Genomic DNA, 20,682 nt, shown 5'->3' with positions numbered 1-20,682 from the left:
TACTATACCATCTAAAATGTCCACAGATTCTAATTTATGTGCTATTACCTGTATTTACAATATACAAAAATGGTGAGAGGTAAATTTGAATGTGGTTAGTAACTTCATGACAAATAATAGCGGCCAGAGACAGCACTCAGGTAAACCTCTTCCTAATTACGATTTGGCAATTTTTTTTCTAGTATCAGGTCACTGGTAGAATGTCATGAGGCAGAAGAAAGGGATGAAAGAATGAGAAGGCTAAAGGAACAAAGATAGTTTACCAAAAAAACAGAGAGCTTGACCTCTTTGCTCTTAGTTAAGGAAACAAAAACAAACCCCAAAACGATACTTGCTTAAACGGAGAATCAATGCTACATATGGACATCTTGCACCCCACCACCTGCGACACAGACACAGAAGCTACGGTGGTTGTTTCAATAAAGTTAAAGGAAAATGTACTAAAGGAGAAAAAATGTTAGCTGTTCAAGAAAAACTTCATAAGTGAGCCTTTGTGTGAAGAAAAAGGAGACATATCTTTATTTAGGGTTACAAACCGAGAAAGACAACCCAACTCAGTCAATGTGCTTGTCCAGAAATGGTGAGAGGAGGTGGTGTTATTGAAACTTAAAACCACAGCGAGGGAGAAATTTCAGTTGGTATCATTTGCTCAGTGATTAGTTGATGACTTTTGCTCAGTACTGTGGGTCAGGGGGAAATTTTCCAGGTGTCTACACCTCAAGATAATGATCTCGATTCCAGGAAATGGCTGTGCTTTTCTGAACTCCACAAAACCATGGCAGTTGCAAGGTGGAGTCAGAATTCCTCTGTCAACTGTTCCTTCGCCCCTTTTCCCCTTCATTTCCTCTTTTTTGATCATTGGTGTATGAAACATTGCTATGATCAGTTGTGGTGGGCAAACTCATTATGGTAGAGTACCTTGTTGCCCAAGTGCTTGCCTGCTGCTTGGGGTCCATCCCATCTTTCCATAGGGGGCAGAAGGGCATAGGGTTAGAGCAGTAGACACAGAAGCTTCAGTCATAATTAACTTGGGAGCGGAGGAGGAGGAAGAGAGGTGCTTCTGGAAACAAGCAAAAAGTATTTTGTATAGCAACCAGATGCTTAATCCCAAAATTAATACAGTATTGTATTCCCGATTGAAGGATGTTTCCTATTTTGTCAGGCAACCAACTAAAGAGATTGGATGATGGTAGATAACTTTTAATATGATTCCAAATTTCACTGAAGATGGGATTGTTGATACCGTGAAACCAAGAGGACTGTATGAAATTTTTTTTTAAATTTCTAATTCTACTTTGGAGGAAGTATTTATCCAGGTGCAACAAGAGGTATTCGCCAGAGCACAGACACGCCCTTGTTCTACCAGCCCGTAGTTGAGTGCAATTTGATTGTCTAGGACTACTGAAGCAAGGGAGTCCAAGGATAATTGTAAGTTTTGTAGGGCTGAAGCAGTATTGTGGGATAATTCCTCTAGAACGTTTGTTCGATTACACAGGGTGGCTTTATGATAAGCAAATCTTCCCCAAGGGGCCAACATGCCTATGGCCAGACCAATTCTAATAATTACTATACCTTAAGCCCTTTGGGTTCTATGAGAGGCAGTGGAGTTTATGGGTAGGATAGACAGATTGGGTTATATGAATCCTAGGGTACATTGTCCAGTGACCCAGGCATTGTTAACACGTTTGAAGGCTAAGGTTTGGTTAGTTATTCTCCCATAAGGGTTGCCCATATGGGAAAGATAATTAAGAGGGCTGCTACTGATAAGTATATACCCTTCAGAAGCTCACCAGGATTCAGTTGCTCTTGTTTTATCATTCACAGTGGTGCTATTGATGATGGGAAAGGAAGAGTTGGTATGGAGGGAAGATAGGGGTCCTGTACCGTAAGGTTTATTGAGATCACAGTAAGGATGGAATTTGGGGGGCACCTGGGTGGCTCAGTTGCTTAAGCGTCTGACTCTTATTTTCGGCTCTGGTCATGATCTCAGAGTCCTGATATAGAGCCCCGAATTAGGCTCTGTGCTGGGCATGGAGCCTGCTTAGGATTCTCTTTTTCCCTCTCCCTCTGTCCCTCCCCCCTCCCACTCTCACTCTCTCTCTCTCTCTCAAATAAATATGTCTTAAAAAAAAAAAAAAGGATAGAATTTGGGTTTAGTTTGATCATGGCAAAACCACTTACAAACACTCCTTTGATGGGACTTTCTATGTATCATTCCCCAGGAACTCATTGGACCTAAATATTGATAGTAAGTTTCATCATTTGTCTTCTGTTCTTGATGACCTGGCAGAGGGCAGTAGCATTAGGGTATGTGAATGAAATGGAATTGCGACTTGATAGATTATAGTGATAAGCTAATGCAAAAGTGAGATTTAACATCTGTAGAAACCAGACTAGGTCCCAGGTGGACATATGTAATGCAAGAAGAGAAATTGTGGACAGGAGTAACTTCAAAACAAGGAAAGGAGGTTAAAGCAAATTGGGTTAGGGCACCTTTGAGGGAGTGGGGAGGAGCAATTATATTTGACCAGAGGCATTGTGCATGATCTTAATGATCTTAATCTGTGGGGGAAATCTTACTGAACTGAGGGGAGTTAAGAGGGAGTATTTTGTATTTGCTTGGAATGTATGTGGGTTATGACATACCCAGCAATTTTTTAGGGGGATCCCCTGGGCTATGGTTTGGGACAGCTTAACAGTAGAGTTAGTATTCCAATCAGAGAAGGTTCCGTCTTTGATAGAATGTAGTAATAAGGGTATTATTAACTGGTTTTTCATCTTGAATTTGCATAGGAGTTGGGACTATAGAGTATCAAGTCTTATGAAAGCCTAAGGGTCATTAAGGAATTCTCCATTTAAGAACTCAAACCAAGGAGGCAGCCAGAGGTCATAAATGACTTCAAGCCAGTCTTGGGTGGGGGAAATAGAATGGTGGTGAAAATGGGACAAAAGGGAAAAAATAAGAATTACAGTAAAAGTAGTGTTCTGGCTTGGGCCTGGATTTTGAGTATCAGCTACTTCATTGGATATTGTCTGCTTCAGTTCTCTAAAATGGGGGTGGCTCTCCAGCCATTTTTAGGATCCAAAATCCTTTTTATTTATTTATTTTTTCATTCATTTATTTATTTATATTTATTTTTATTAACATATAATGTATTATTTGTTTCAGGGGTACGGGTTTGTGATTCGTCAGTCTTACACAATTCACAGCGCTCACCATGGCACATACCCTCCCCAGTGTCTATCACCCAGCCACCCCATCCCTCCACCCCCCACCACTCCAGCAACTCTCAGTTTGTTTCCTGAGATTAAGAGTCTCTTATGGTTTGCCACCCTCTCTGGTTTCATCTTGTTTCATTTTTCCCTCCCTTCTGCTATGATCCTCTGTCTTGTTTCTCAAATTCCTCATATCAGTGAGATCACATGATAATTGTCTTTCTCTGATTGACTTATTTCGCTTAAAATAATACCTTCTAGTTCCATCCACATCGTTGGAGATGGCAAGATTTCGTGGGGTCTTTTTGATGGGTGCATAACATTCCATTGTGTATATATGTGCACCACATCTTCTTTATCCATTCATCTGTTGGTGGACCTCTAGGCTCTTTCCATAGTTTGGCTATTGTGGACATTGCTGCTATGGGTGCACATGCCCCTTCAGATCACTATATTTGTATCTTTGGGGTAAATACCCAGTAGTGCAATTGCTGGGTCATAGGGTAATTCTGTTTTCAACTTCCTGAGGGACCTCTAAAGCCCTTTTTAAATGAGAAATGTGAATCTATGAGTCAGCCCCTTGTAGCTTTGCTGCGCATGAGTTGGTTGGCAATACCTGATAAGGTCCTTTCTATTTTGGCTGTAAAGAATCTTAAAGTTGATGTCTCTTCAAGTATACTAGATCTCCAGGCTTAAGGTCATGAGTATTTTCTTTGTCTCCTGGGAGCACTCTGTAAAGTGAATCTTTAACAAATTTGGCCTTTTCATATATATTCTGCACAAGTCCCTTATAGTACTGGAGAATTCTCCTTATAACAAAGTGGGGGGCAAGTGACCCTCAGTTAGTTTCATAGGATGCCCAGTGATGATTTTGAATGGAGACAACTGAGCCTTGCCAGTGTGGGTAGATTTTAGATTTAAAAAGACAATGAGGCAAGGCTTTGGGCCAGCGTAGACCAAAGACAGTGGTTAGTTAGTCCAATTGAGTTTGGATTATGCCATTAGTGTGTTGTGTTCAACTAATCTTGAGGATTAAGGATGATAGGTGCAATGAAAACATTAAAAGATGGGTTAGATTTTGCAGATCTTTTGGACAATTTGACCAGTAAAATGGGTTCCTTGATTACTGTGTAGCTGTTGAGGAATACTCCAATTGGGAGGGATTTTTTTTCTAATAGGTTTTTCACCACTGCTTTAGCTGTGGCTTGCCTGCAAAGGAAATGTCTTGATCCAGTGAGAAAACATACAGATCATTACCAGTACATATTTACATGTGGTAAATGGGGGAAGCTGGATGAAATTAATTTGCCAGATGTCAGAAGGTCTGTTGGGAAGAGGAAATTGACCTAAGGCGGTGTGATATGGTTTTGCAGGATCGTGCAAGGGACAAGTAGTACATTTTTTTGAAATATTTGTTGGGCAACAGTTGGGGATGGCTTCTAATAGTACTGTTGCACCCATTCGACCATTTTATGTGTGCTCCAGTGTGTCATGTCATGGATAAATTTAAAAAGAGCTCTTGGAGCTCTGTTTGGTAGTACAGATTTATTTGGTCCCACCCAAAGGTTGTCTGGAGAAGTCCTTCTAGGAGCCTCTTTCATCCGTTTCTCCCTTACATCTTCAGTCCTATTATGTTGAGTTTGTTTTATGTAATTTAGGGTTAAGGGATGAAAGTCATACAGATGGACGTTTGTGAATCAGAGGTATGAAGTGCCACATTTTTGGTGGCCTGGTCAGCATGATTGCCCTTGGCTTCAGGGATATCAAATTTGGAATGAGCTTGAATTTTTATAAATCTAAGCTGAAGGGAAAGGGAATGGTGTCAAGCAGTTTTAATATTTAAGTTTTATTTTTATGGATTGTCCAGAGGATGTTGGAAACCCTCTGTTTCCAGAGCATACCAAAATCATGGACAACCCCAAAAGCATATATGCTGTATATAGACGGTGAGAGCTTTATTTATTGCCAGTTGCCATACACTTGTTAGACATGTAATTCAGCTTATTGGGCGTAACGAGCCAAGGGCAAAGAGCCTGCTTTGAAAATTTTTTCAGTGGATACTAACTACAGAGTATCCTGCACTGTATTTTCCTTGATCATTTTTAATGTAACATCCATCAATAAACCCAGTAAAGTGTGCATTTGGGAGGGGAGATTTATGAAGGTCTAATTGAGGGGTAAATAATGAGTTATAAGGATGCACTTGTGTTCAGTTGAATCTTTGAGGGGTAAGGGAAGTAAGGTAGCAGATTGAGAGGTGGACAACAAGAGAATGAAATGTCTAGCAAGGATATGACTGGCAAATAGATGTTCTGTGTGGTGGGAATCTAAGAGAGTTTTAACTGCATGTGGGACTAATACCTGTGGGGAGAGTTTAGTAGTATTTTTTTGGTGGCAGTAAGGAGTATAACGGCAGCTGCTGGGGGATGGAGGCAGAGAGGACAACCTTTGGCCACAGGGTCTAATTGAAGACTATAATATCGTGTGGGACATTGGTGGCCTCCATGCCTTTGGGTCAGGATTCCCAAGGTGTTACTGGAAAGTTCATGGACAAAGAGCAGAAGGGCAGTTGGCAATTAGGGTGTCCTAGATTGGGGAAGAGATAAGCTGGTTTTTTAAGGGTATGAAGGCTTCTTGGGTCTCTTGAAGCCATGGGATAGGGTCTGTAATCTTTGTAGTTAGGGGGACATTTAAGGTTTGAGCTTTGAGGGAATAATTGGGAATCCAAAGGCGACGGAATCCAGTAAGGCTCAGGAAACTCATTATTGTCTTTTAGTCTAGGCTTGAGGGAACTGGGTGATGATAGTAGTTCTGTCTGGTTCTATTTTTAGCCCATCTGGTGTTAAAAGATGGCCTAAGAATTTGATAGAGGCAGAACAGAATCGTAATTTATCTTTAGATATTTTGTATCCTTTGTTGGCTAATTGTTGGAGAAAAGGGTCAATGTGAGAGGCCTTTAGGGTAGGGAAATATAGGGGAATATAAAAATTGTTTATATATTGTAATAATATAGATTTCCCAGGGAAATTGAAATCTTTAACGTCAGCATGGAGGGTTTGAGAGAAATAGGGCTTTTGGTATATCTCGGAGGTAGGGCTGTCCAAGTGTATTGTTGATTGTTCCTTGTAAAAGCAAAAAGAATTGACTTTGGGTGTCAAAGGGGATGCTGCATAAGGCACTGTATAGGTCCCTGACAGAAAAAGTAGTTGAAGGATGTGGGGTCAGGATGTAGGGTGATGGGGTATGAATATAGTGTTAATTGCCCTAAGGTCTCGAACGAAATGCCATCCTCTATTACGGGCTTTTTAATTGGCAAAATGGGGGTATTGCGAGGTTTTGTAATGGGGATGATCAATCCTTAGTTGAGAAAATCTTGAATAAGAGGAGTTATTCCTTTAATGGCCATAGGGCTTGAAGGATACTGCTTAATAAATATTGAATAAGGGCTTTGGTGGAGCAATTTGAACAGTTATTGGGGAAGTTGAGAATATGTGTCCTCTCTTGGTAGAGGAAGTTACCCATAATGGATCAGGGAGTACATTTAGGAATGGGAGGGCAGTGGACTGATTGGAATTTGGGCAGATAGGTAGAATGAGGAATTCTGAAGATTGAGAAGGCAGATCTGATAGCATTGCTTTTTCTTTCTCTTTCTCTTTTTCTTTTTCTTTTTCTTTTTCTTTCTCGTGGCTGATTTAGTAACCCTGATTTCTATTCCAAGGCAGGAGATTAAAAAACAGAAAGGGGCGGAGGACTGAATAAGTTGTTGCAGTGTCTATAAGAATGAAACGGTCCTCATTTTTGAATTGTTACAGGAATTTCTCTTGCGGTGTTTGCTCGGAGAAAGGGAAAATCTCCTTTTTGTCCTCAGAGCATCCCTAATCTGATAAGGGAATTGTGTTTGAGATTTGTGGATGATTTGGGAGCCACCTTTCATATTTCAGGCAGTCCTGTTTGAAATGTCTAGGTTTTTTGCAAAAGAAACAGGTTTTATCAAGTTGAGCTGGATGTTTTAACTTGTGACATGGATTTGGGGTTTGCTTTTTGTAAAGCCATGAACTTAGTCATTTGTTTTTGACAGCTCAAAAATCTATCTGGTCTTCTTTCAGTTCTTCTTCAACAGATTTTGCCAATCTTTAGCCATGGTGTCAAGAGCATAAGGCCCTTTTGGTCTGTCAGTTGGGGTCATGTTGTTTGACCAGAGTTGAGATTGAATCAAGGAGGCCCTCTAGAAATACTGAAGTACACAATTTGGCTGTTCTTTCATCCAATCTAGAGATTCCAGAATTTTGGACAAAGAATTTTTGGAATTTATCAAAAAGCTCTAAAACAGGTTCTTCCTTTTTTTTTTTTTTTTTTTTGAGTACTCTTTTGTATTGCCTTCCAATTTATTTGAAGTGGCCATGTATGGGGAATCACTTTGATTAAATTTGCAGATATTTTAGAAGTTTTTTCTAGGGCCCCATTATAAGGAAGTTTAAAATCCCATAGGGAATCTTCCCATCCAGCTTTATTCATCCATTCTTGGGCCTGTATAGGTCCAACAAGCATGCACACAGTTGGTAAAGGTCAGAAGGGCCTGGATTATAGGCAGTGAGAGTCAGTGTTAGTTGTCAGGTAAACTCTTCTGAATTTTAGAGGGGGTTAGGAAAGTCTCTTGAAAGATTTAGAAGTTCTCTTTTGGACCAGGGGGTGAAAGAAAGATCTGATTATCGGGATTAGGGCCAGTAATTTCAACTTTGAAAGGTACTATGATGTTGGTTTGGGGAGGGTTGATGGTGGAGGGTGGGGAGAAGTGGGGACGTTTCAGAGGAGCAAAAAGGAAGTTTGGAAAGATCTGGATACAATGGAGGGGGCGGAAGCCGTGTGGTAGGGGACAGGGAATTGGAAATGGAAGATAGGGACAGAGTAATTTTTGATTTGGTGTTAGATTGTTCTGTTTCAATCTTTCTTCAATTTTTTCATTTTTTTTTCTTTTACGGAGGTTATGATTAAGGCATTGGTTCTCTTAGAGGCTTCTAAGTACCAATTAAAATAAGCTTTCTATTGATTTTGTGAAGTAGGATAGCTTTGCCTCTACAATTCTGCTCTTAAATACAACAATTTAGGGGTATCAAAGGTGCCCAGTGGGGCAAGTAAAGTTTTAAATCTTCGTTAGTAATTTGAACCCAGGTTGAGAAAAACATACAGCTCCCTGGGCCATGGATTTTATACATAAAACCAGCTGGGGTGCTAGATGACTGTGGATCAGCAAAAGCTCTTTCTGAGAGATTGGTACGCATTCTGTATTGGAAGAATCCCGCCCTGAATTGCTACCAGTTCTGAAGTGAGGAAATCTCCTCCTGAAAGAAAAGTCTCCTGACCTCTTCCAAGGGGGAGGTTGGAGATGTGAGAGGACTACACTTTAGTCACTTCCTGGGATTATAGAAGCCACAGGACGAGCGGCAACAAGGGGCTTTGGTGCATGCTTTGGCAGGTCCAGAGGTTCACAGGGGGTACCTAGAAGGTCCACATCCCATTCTCATTGACAATTGTTAAAGAAGAACTTCAGAAGTGAGACTATGAGCAAGGAAAAGGGAGACAGATCTTTATTTATGTTTGCAAATTGGGAAGGACAGCCCAACTCATTGTTCCTGTCTGAAAAAGACAAGGCAAGGTGGTGTTTTTAGAACTTAAAACTGCAGTGATGGAGAAATTTCAGTTAATATTGATTGCTCGGTGATTAGCTGACCTCTTTTGCTTAATATTGTAGGACAGGGAATGTAACTTCCCAGGTATCTAAACCTCAAGACATTTATCATGAGTCCAGGAAGTAGCTGCTCTTCCAGGAACTCCACAAAATGGTGGCAGTTGCAAGATGGAGTCAGAGTTGTAAACCCCTCCCTGACCCCTTTTTTTTCCTCATTGCCAATGTCTGTGCATATTTTTATCTTTAGAAGATGGGAAAATAGAAAGTTGAGTTTGTCATAAAAAATAGATTCTTATATAAGTGAACACCTTAAGAGATGTAGATAATAGTTGATAAAGAAAGATGGTAAAACAATGGACATTCCTTAACATTCTCTTTATAAGATTAAAAAAAGGGTTTGAGGGTGCCCGGGTGGCTCATTCGTTAAGCATCTGCCTTTGGCTCAGGAGTCCCACATCGGGCTCCCTGCTGGGCGGGAAGCCTGCTTCTCCCTCTCCCACTCCCCCTGCTTGTGTTCCTGCTCTCACTATCTCTGTCTCTGTCAAATAAATAAATGAAATCTTAAAGGGAAAAATGAAGGGGGGGGGGATCCGGAGGGGGAGATGAACCATGAGAAACTGTAGACTCTGAGAAACAAACTGAGGGTTTTAGAGGGGCGGGGGTGGGGGGATGGGTTAGCCCGGTGATGGGTATTAAGGAGGGCACGTACTGCATGGAGACTGGCTGTTATACGAAAACAGTGAATCATGGAACACTACCTCAAAAAGTAATGATATAATGTATGGTGACTAACATAACACAATAAAATAAAATAAAATTTTAAAAAAAATCTTTAAAAAAAGGGCTTGATACATCTTGCTATAATTTGTATTGAAATAATTATTTGAAGTTTTCCCATCCAAGTACCAACCAGACCTGACCCTGCTTAGCTTCCGAGATCAGACGAGATTGGACGCATTCAGGGTGGTATGGCCGTAGACCAATTATTTGAAGTTTTAAAATGCTAAAGTTTCCTTTTGGTTTTTGTTTGTTTTTTGTTTTACTTCATGAGCATATGAAACGTGTGTGTATGAAAGAAGTACCCTGTATGTTTTGTTAACAGTGCAAATCTAGTAATTTTCTTTTTCAGAGAAAGACAGGGGAGAGGCCAAGGGAGAGAGAGAATCCTAAGCAGGCTCCATGCCCAGTGCAGAGCCTGAAGGGGGCCTTGATCTCACAACCCAGAGATCATGACCTGAGCCAAAATCAAGAGTTGGACACTTAACAGGTGCCCCGCAAATCTAGTAATATTTTGATTTGAGTTTATTAGTAAAGGACATTTTCAGAATCTGTTACCAATAAATCACTTTTGTTGGTTGTACACATTCTCCTTTTAAGGATTCTTGGGCTAATTAGACCAAATGGGTTTTCTACAATATCTAGAGTAAAGATGGTCTTGACTGTATCATACTTCCATATTTTTCTGCTGCTTACAACCTCCCAAGATTTTTTTTTTTTTTATCTTACACACTTCCTACTTACAGTACTCCCTATGCTGGAAGAAATACTAGTGACATTTTTCTGTCAGAAGTCTGTATATAAATGGAGCCCCAAGCTATGCGGTATACTTTGTCTAATCCTGTCTTCCTGAGACTTTAATAAGAACCCATTTTTTATTTTACTACATAATCTAACTGGACTTAATATTAATTTCTATATGAACATATTATCTGAACAGAACATAAAAGTATCATTTACCTATAATACATTATCTTTATATGAAGGTGTTTATAATAAATGTATCATCTTTTAAATATAAAGCAATTACACATTTACCTATTATTTGTACTTTGTATAATACAGAGTTATTAATATACTGTTTCTTTTGATAATGACATGCAGATTGACAGACAAAATAATTATTCTATTCTGTATGTGTATTTATGTGTCTTTGCTCTTAAAGATTTGTTAAGCAATTGAGCAAAGAATTTCAATTCTGATTTTTATTAATGATATTGTGAGGTGGCTTTATCATGACACTCCTCATGCTGTATAATGGCAGGCAAATAAGTTGATATATCTAAATTTCAGTTTCCTGTAGTTCACATGAGTCTCTAGTTCTACAGTGTACCTGAAAAATTATGTCATTCAACTAGATTTTCCAACTCTTTCATGGCCTTAATGATACTTATTTTTCAGCATTCTGAAGTTATTGTTTGTATTCTTACAAAAGGCTTACTCTAACCTATCAACTTACTATACAGTGTAATTTGCACATAATTGTAGTTAACATCTTCTGACCACTTATGTGTCAGGCCCTGAGCTAAATGCCTCATGGGAATTAACTTTACCCATCTCTCCATTGGCCTCTTTCCCTTTATGCTCACCCACTTTCTCCTCCTTCTTTCTATCATGAGTAATATTTTCATTGACAATTTTCTCTTTTCCCAAAACTAATTAAAAAGAAGCTCATTTAATTAACTTCTAGTCTTTATATATCTAATATTTACCATCTAATTGCTGCCAGTCAAAAATACAGTTTAAAAAAAATACAGTAATTTACATAGCCTAACGGAAAGTGATGCCTTGGCATGCAGAGTATCTAAGAATTTTATTATTAGATATTTATGAAGATTTAAACTTTAATTAACTGTGAGTTACAGAGATTGATCAGAATATTTACTTCATAGGATACTTGGGTTCTGATTAAAGAAATGAAGAGTAGATTTTCATGTTCTATCTTTCTTAAAAATCTCTGTTGGTATAAAAATAACGTTATAGCAATTTGAAAGAAGAACATCAATATGAAAACCAAGGTGGAAGCGTAGCTACAAACATCTAGTCCAGATATTTCAGTATATTATTTTTATTTTTCTTGATAGATTTTCTATCAGTTTTTTTTTTTTTTCATCTGTTTAGACATTGTAACATTTTGGGCTTTCTGCCCTTGCTATTAAAAAATCTCAACCTCCAAGTAGATAAAGGCACTGTAGTGATGGAAAATCATATAAAAAGCAGACACATAATTATACAAAATTTCTGAATAATAGCAAAATAGAATATAATGAGCTGCACTCATTTCAGATTAGAATTAATTGTAATAATTGGCAATTCATTATGTACAGTTTCAATAAATGGCTACTGACTCTTGTGAATTCCTGGTCTCTTACAATTTAAAAAATTCTGAAAACTGTTAAACACCTTGGTTATATTTCATATTCTTCATTTTTTTTCAAAAATAATAAAATACTTTTCTTTTATCTTATTTTATTAGTGTTTTATATTCACATTTGGGAGAAAGAAGTGTTAGGTCTCCCACATTTTAAACATAAAAATCTTTATTTGTGTTTCACATTATAAACATAAAATGTGAAATGGTAAAAAGAAGAGTTAGGCAAAGTGAACATAATTTATGAAGCTACGACCTTTGTAATCACACCTCCTAGAGATAATCATAGTTACATGTTTGTTTGTTCTGAAACACACAATTTTTTTTGTAACATTGGGATCACACTGCATAATGTTGTATAACGTATATTTTGCTCATTAAATATATTGTGTATATATATTTCTGTATCATTACTTATGTGTCTACTTTATTTTAACAGTTTTCCATTGTTTGGATGTACATAATTTAGTTAAAAATTTTCTGTGAGATATACTTTAGTTGCATCCATTTTATATTCCTATTATAAACAAGGCTGCAATGGTAAAACCCTGGTGCATACTTTCTCAGCATGTCATTAAGCATGTCTACAGGGTCATTTCCTAGAAATAATGTTGGATGAAATGGTATGTGTATTTTATAATTTGTTAGATATCTCTAAGTTGTGTTGCTGAGAGGGTAGTAATAATAATAATTTACACTCCTCTAACACTTTCATTTGTATATCAAAGTTTACTATATCCTTACCTTGTTAAACAGTGCCACTCCTTTTATACTTTTGCTAATTTAATAAATGGTATAAGTCACTGTCAGTTTTTATCTGTGAAACCTGTTTATTAGCTATTGTGATCTTTGGTAAAAGCTCATATCTTTGGAAACCTAGGTTTCAGAAACTTTTTTTTTTTTTTTTGCTTTTCTTCTGCTCCTTCTTCCCCTAGTTCCACCTAAAAGAATTGAGTATTTTTAACTGAGGACAGAAGACGAAAGGTAGCTGGCAGCTACATCCTTATAGTGTGGTCAGCATATCAGCTAAACTTCCCCAATATTCACATCTTGGCCTTTGCTAGACCTCCTCTTCAGCACACATCTAATGAGACTCTTAATTTAGCCATCAGTTCTTGCCTTTTGTCCTGTGATTACGTTGGAGAAGATCAATGAAATAAGCTGACACTTTGGGCTGCCATCAACCAAGCAACCCCAAAGTAGTATTTGGGAGGTCATATTTGTACATTTGAAGATTTGTGGGATTATCAAGGTTAGCTTTTTTTGAAGAGAATGCTCTACCATATTTCCAAATAAGTATGATATTTTGGAAGTGATTGGAGCAAGGTGTTCAATTCCACTTTGTTTTTATAACATATTGTAGTAACTACTCACTTTTAACTTAAGATACTAAAATAATCAGTATTTGTTACCAATTTTTGTGGATTGTTTTGTTGCTAACTTGGGTTAGCATCATTGTTGCTAATCTGGATGGCATCAATTCAGGGACCTATTCACCATATCCTTTCTAATCTAGGAGAAACTATTGTTAATTTATGATCATGCTGAACCTGAGCTGACTTAGGTAGAGGTCTTCAAAAAAGGTAAAAAAATCAACATATAAAATATGAGTAGCAATTGATACTTTGGGCTAGCTCTGGGCTTTCCAAAAGAAAGTTAGTTGAGATTTTCCTGAATTCATTTTGTGCTCTGCATTAATTTTGTAAAACAATTTCCCTTACACTCGGATGTGTGGGAGCATGAGAAAAGAGAAAGGGGGCAAACAGGTGACTGTTGTAGAATATGTAGGACTAACAGCTTGTGATTAAACTCTTAGAAAGAAATTCTTGAATTGCCTTTAAAATTTCATCTCTCTTCTTGTTTCAGCTCACAAAAAAATAGTTCAATAGAAAATTATAAAAATGTTATTTGTTTTCTCATGAATCCAAGTAGAAATTATGCAGAGTTAAGAATGAACACATTTAAATACCAAACAAAATTGTTTTCATAGTCCTTTAATATCTCCCCATTCAAAGGAACATTATAGACCTAATTTCTAGTTTTGGATATTCTAGGCTTCCATTACTTTAGTTGTTATTGATGTAGATATTTACATGAAAATATAACCCTGATTGTTTGTGAAACCATATTGTTAGCTTGTTACTTTTCATTCACAGTCTCGGTTGCTAAAACACTCTGTTTGGCTGCAATCATCAGGTTTAAGAATTCAGGTATACAGTGAGCAGATGAGACAGAGGCATTCTAAATCAGCCAAGCTCCAATTTTTATGCAAATATTCTCTGAAATAAAAATCTAATTTTTAGGACTTTTTTTTGGTTAAGCAGTACCGTGCTTTTCCTGGAGCATAAGATATATTTTTTGACTTGAAGTCATAAAGAACTTTATTTTCTAAATAGAAGAATAATATCTACAAAGGATGTCTTAAAGTATAGTAATAAAAACTGATTGTCCCCTCTGGATTGTTGACCCTGGGGTCATTTTTTAAAATTATACTCTGTGCATTTATCCCAGGGATTATGTTATTTCTGTTTGCTTATTAAGAAATAATTTGAATAGGGCGCCTGGGTGGCTCAGTTGGTTGAGCGACTGCCGTCGGCTCAGGTCATGATCCTGGAGTTCCAGGATCGAGTCCTGCATCGGGCTCCCTGCTCAGCAGGGAGTCTGCTTCTCCCTCTGACCCTCTTCCCTCTTGTGCTCTCTATCTCTCATTCTCTTTCTCAAATAAATGGATAAAATCTTTAAAAAAAAAAGAAATAATTTTGAATATTAAAAATCTGATATAATTGGGAACTAAAGATATTTACTAAGTAATCTTTAATCTATGGCCTTGAATACCTAATAACTCTTAATAAGGACAATGTCAGATTCATACAAAGTCACAGACTGTTCTGAAATCTAAGATTCTGCTTTAGAGTAACATTATCATTATTATAATTATTATTATCTGTAAAATGGGTTTACTCACTTCTACAGATCTGTAAAATATATGTTTCTACATTTCCAATGGCTCTATACACTATACAGATACACTATAAGTATCTCAGGGCAGAATCATAAATATCAGTTTGGTTAAGCCCTCCATGTATCTTAAGTCTTCATGAAACTCTTCACTCCACCACCAACATGTCCAAGAACAAATATCTATAAAGTTTTACCCACCTCTTTGACTGGCAGATGAAGGGGGAAACATCACAAATTCTGCGTACTGAGTCCCTCTAAGTTACCAGAATTTCACGTCAACATGGAACCCTAGTCCATGCTTTTTATCAGACTATTAAATGTATTAGAAACTTGCAGGACTACAGACTGCCCTTTTCTTCCTCTGAAGAAAGCCTGAACTCTCATGCAACTGATTCCAATGAGTTACAGAAGTCCCTACCACTTATATTGAGTGGTTTGCTAGTTTCGTTGGTGTTATTTTAATCTGTCCCTTATGTTATATGACTTGTCTTCTCAAAAAGACTGGCAATTTTAAAATATTTTTATAGAGCTGAATGCCAAGTAGCCACTGAATAAATCCAGACTGATGAGAAAGCCATTTTAAACCTGAGTTACCACCCTTTCCCCCGAATCTCTTAGCATAATGAAACATTGTAACAAATAGGACTTTTAAACAGAGTGTGACAATTCATTGAATTAGGTGATATACCCTTCTGTCTCTCTGAGAATTTATCATCTTGTGACATTCCTCTTTCCACAATGCATACCACAATCACCAAATAAAACAGATGAACCACGCTTTCTGGGATAAGGAAAAAATGTTTTTATGTTGCCTCTGCCAGAAGTTACCTCCATTTAACTCATCTCTGGGTTTGTAGTGACTTGGAGGAAAGACAAGATCAAGATTAGAAGCATGAAACTGGGGGCGCCTGGGTGGCTCAGTCAGTTAAGCGTCTGCCTTCCGTTCAGGTCACAGTCCCAGGGTCCTGGGATTGAACCCAGCTGCAGGCTCCCTGCTCAGCGGGGAGTCTGCTTCTCCCTCTGCCTCTGCCCCTCCCCCCCACTCATGGGCGCACGCTCGCTCTCTTGCTCTCTCTCTCTCACTTCCTCTCTCAAGTAAATGAATAAAATCTTAGGAAAAAAAAAAAGCAGCAGCAGCACAGGACTGTTTATTTCCCTCACATCTTAGCAGAAAGGGACCACAAGAGAGAGGGTAATAGGCAAGATGCTCACTGGGCAAGTTCTGGGAAATTAATAGGTAAATATTTGGCCAGAGTCAAGTAATTGCAAAGATGCAGTTGCTGATAACTGAGGCAGTGCATAGTAGTGACCAAGAATTTAGGTTCTGGCATGAGCTGCCTAGTTCAAATCTTAGATCTGCCTCTTCTTATCATAACCTGTTTCCCTTTATATGAAATAGGAATAAAATAGTGCCTATCCCATGGAATGGCTATGTGGATTAAATGAGTTAACACTCAATAAATGCTAGCTACCATTTTTCTGAATAATTTGAATTTGTTTAAAGTTCCAATGTGTCTTATCTCATTTGGTCTTCATAATATTGTTGGTGGTAATTGTCCTAGTTATCAGAGACTTGGAGAGAAAAAAAGATATATTCAACTTTACGAAGTCAATAAATGTTAATTTTTTTATAGTTCACTTCTCTATGGAGGGATGCCAAGACATTCCTTCCATTCCAGTCTCAACCCAAACCCTTGACCCTGATTCTACAACTTGTCTGAAATTAAGAGATAAAAAGTTTAATTCCACTTTTGAAGTAAGAAGTCTTGGGGGGGGAAGAGGGAGGTACCTACCTATCCTAAGCTAATTTTAAAGGATAAAGTAGGCTTCTTGATACTGCTTATTTTAAGGGTAAGTTGAATATCAGTTAAGTCCTGTTATTAACAAGCTCCATAAGGATTTCTTTCCCTTAAAAATACTTGAAGCAAGTGTGATGATGTTGTCAAATGTTTCCCTTACTTTTATAAAATTGGCAGCTTTGTGTTGTATAGGTTGCCTCAGGAAGCACATCTTGCCAGGACATGCAATATTGTGAGGGGTTTGTTTTTCTTCTAACCCAATTTCTTATTTGAAAACTGAATATACATGTCTAAGATTTTTTATGGTGTTTCTTGTTGTGGCACCCAAGTGTTCGGCATTCATCAAATCAGTGGAGAGCTAAACCCTGCAGTGCTGAATGGGGCTAAATCTAATAAAAAAACAAAGCCATTCTGCCTTCTATAAATACATTCACATAGAGTATTATATATGAACTAAACTAAACTAAGATTTAGAAAGGAAACTTTTACAAATATGAAGACTCAAACTTTGTTTTGGTTAATGCATGATACTAATTTTTATGCATGTTTAAATGCATGCTTGAAAAGGCTAGACATGTCCAGTGGCGTCTTTTTAAGTGTGGTTTCATTGACAGCTGATGTTATTTTTCAGATGATTTTCTTCAGAGCCATTTATTTCAGAGTCCAAGAAAACTGCATGTAGGCTTCATCATCAGAACTAGCACTAATTTAGCCCAAATATTGACAATCTGTTTTGTATCAGGCAGTTTCTTAGTTATGTTTTATGATCAGAGTGTGCATTTCCAGCCACACTATCTCTAAAATAGTTTCAGTGGGCGCTTAGACCTGGTGGGCAGGTTGTAGTAGAGCAGGAGCATTTTATCACTTATATCGCTTAGAATTGCTGGTTTATGGTTATAATAAAATGTAGACTGAGTATTAGAAGATTGCATTATTGGTTTTAAGTCATCTAGAGACAACGCACTTCTTACTGCCTACACTGGTTGGGAGTTTATTACCCCATCCTTGATATGCCACTGACCAACACTATGGGAAGAATTAATGAAAGAGAAGTATGTGTTCATGTTAAGAGAGAACTGTCTTTTCTGACCCAACAGAGGAAAGGATTAATTTGAGCAAGGAAAGGATGACATGGATTGCTCAGGAAATTTGTCCTCCAACATGTAGAATATTTGTTAATGAGCAGGTACTTCAGGGTTTTATTTTTATTGATTAGAGGACTTCGTCAGTGTAGCAGTTACCTGTTTATCATTTGAGAAAACTAGGGCTTAGAGACTTGGAAATTTTGCCAAGGTTTCCAACTCCAATCTATGATTCAGAAGTTCCAAAATCTTTCTACTAGGGATGATTACCTCGTCAGCATCTACCTCACTTTAAGTGGGACTGTTGGATAGTGCTTGCATTTTTTTGTTTGGGTGATGTTTTGTTTATTTTGATTATGTCACTTGTAAGATATTTTCTAAACCAGTGATTTGAAAAAAGTTGGTCACTTTGCATACCTTTCTTGATAAGAAGCTCTTGAACTACAAGGCCTTGTGAAGTTGAACTTTGGAACACTCTTACTGTGTTAAAAAAAAAAAAAAAAAGATACTGAACTCAGTCTTCAAAGTCCAGAGAAAGCACAAAGGTTTGGTAATTGATGAAAACTAGATTTAGTAAGGACCAAGAATATTAGTGTAAATAGTTGAAGAACCACATCGTTGGTCTCATTATTTTTTTACTCTGACTTCTGACATTTCACTGAGCCATCAGAAATCCAGACTGTTTGGAAGGATAGAAAAGAAAACAAGGCAGGGGTCAAAGCTTACAATTACTTCATTCCAAGGGAATTTGTTTGAGGAAGTATCCAGATAACACCTCCTAACAAGGCTAGATCATTTGTGCTACAGTTTTGGGTTGGGCAGGTTGAGACCTTTAGCAGCTGGTGTGAAGGGAAGGAAATCTGACATGGGAGGGTCAGGTTCTCAGAAATAACCTGAAATTCTGGCAGGTCCAGAAATTTGAGAAGCGCGATGCACTCCAGTTTTCAAAGAAGTATGCTAACTCAGATCCCAAAAAGCTAGGTAGCATCAATAATGATGATAACAAGCATAACAACTGCTCATTGAGTGCCTACTAAAGGACAGGTGCTTGTCCTCAAAACAACAATCCAAGGAAGGTTTTATTATCCTAAACTTACTATAAAGGAGCTGCAGGGAGGTTGAATAGCTTTCCCAAGAATATGTTGCAAGTAGGTGAAAGTGTTTATATTTGAATTTGCATTTGTGTATATCAAAGCTTGCCGTCATTCTAGATCTTACTTGCTGAGGGCAGTTAAACCTGTGAGTAGTTTATGAGCATGGGAAGCAGGAATTTTGAAGATGCAGTGAAATTTGGATCAGGCAATTGTCTTTATTGTCATTTAGATAGGTGAACTACCTTTAAGAAAAAGAGAAAAGGTAAGAAACGAAAGGGGGTAAGATTTAGCCCATGGTGATCTAGGGGTAGGAAGGATTGGGCTGGATAATGGTTCCTGCGGCAAGTGAACCAGGGATTCAGGGTAGATTCCAGAACCAAAGTGAGAACAAGAATGCATGTCAGTATATAGAGGAAGAAGCGTAGTCTTGGTGCCGCCAGTGTGGCAAGAATAAGAGGAATCTTAGAGCTAAGTGGGCATCTCAGTTTCATTTAGAGGTTCTAAATTCCAACAGCCAGTGGATCTGAACCTAAGTTTGTCAAGATAAATTTAAAGAAGGATGGCTGCCAGTTCATCTTTCATACTGATACTGTTCAGTTTGTGCAGCTGAACGGAATTTGAAATTGGGAAGAAAGTAAAACAGTCCTTCTGCACACCCCCATCACAGTTGTTAGTTCTCAATAATACGTAATGACAACCACAGAAAAGTTGTCTAAGATGGGATTACTGTGCGTGTGTGTGTGTGTGTGTGTGTGCGCGCGCGCGTGCGCGCGCTGATACACAGGCGGATGTGTAGTATTCTCTGACGTACACATATAAACTTGTTTTCTATGGATCTTTGCTGTGCTGGCTAAATCTTCCATCTTCACATCTGATTTGTCATTTACAGCTTTTGGAAAGGTGGCAGAGTAAAAAAAGGACATTTTTCAAGTATGTATTTTAGCAGTACTAGGACATATGCGTCAGGAAGTCTTATGAGATGTTACTACTAACTCATGAAATTTGGCAGGCATCCCTTTTTTATACTCTAGAGTATACTACTCCTGTCTAGGTTTCTTGAAATCCTGCTCCTTCTTGTCTGCTTCTAAAATGCAAAATGACAACTAAAGTAACACTTTCTAAGCAGAATGTTTCAAGGATTTATATGTGATCATTTTATGAATATTCTGCCAGGAGTCATCTTGTGTGAATTCAGATTTTTTACTTTGATGTATGATTGATTTTTTTTTTCTAACATTAGCCTTCATGCAATATTGAAGAATGAAAAAGGGTAATAGGATTACCGATGAAGATGTTTTGTTTGGTTTACTTTTATGACACAAATCATTTATCAAAGTCTACAAGAAATCTGTCTTAATAGCCTAAAGTTATAGTATTGCTAGCAACTTTCTTTAAAATTTTTATTAGTGGGGTGCCTAGATGGCTCAGTTGGTTAAACACTGACTCTCGATTTCAGCTCAGGTCGTGATCTCAGGGTTGTGAGATCAGCCCTATGTGGGGTTCTGCACTGGGTGTGGAGCCTGCTTAAGATTCTCTGCCCCACCCCACTCCTGCCCCTGCTTGTGCACAGGTGCACTCTCTCTCTAAAAAACAACAACAACAACAACAACAACAAAACTTACTTGTTAATATTTTCAAAATAACGTAGAATGTGACACTTGGTATAGCAAGTATACATTATAATATGAATGGAAAC

The 20,682-nt window shown here is 37.9% G+C and overlaps 1 protein-coding gene across 1 annotated transcript in view; it reads left to right on the top strand.

Moving 5' to 3' along the window:
* CPNE8 (copine 8) overlaps nt 1-20,682 on the top strand; it is a 224,197-nt gene that overhangs the window by 159,790 nt on the left and 43,725 nt on the right. The gene's annotated exons all lie outside the window — the stretch shown is intronic.

This window comes from Eumetopias jubatus, unplaced genomic scaffold, assembly GCF_037043125.1.
Source record: "Eumetopias jubatus isolate StellerSeaLion01/CBP00866 unplaced genomic scaffold, mEumJub1_p1.0 scaffold_8, whole genome shotgun sequence".
Taxonomy (NCBI): Eukaryota; Metazoa; Chordata; class Mammalia; order Carnivora; family Otariidae; genus Eumetopias; species Eumetopias jubatus.
Note: the sequence above shows the minus strand (reverse complement) of the source record. Positions and strands in the feature narration are given on the sequence as shown.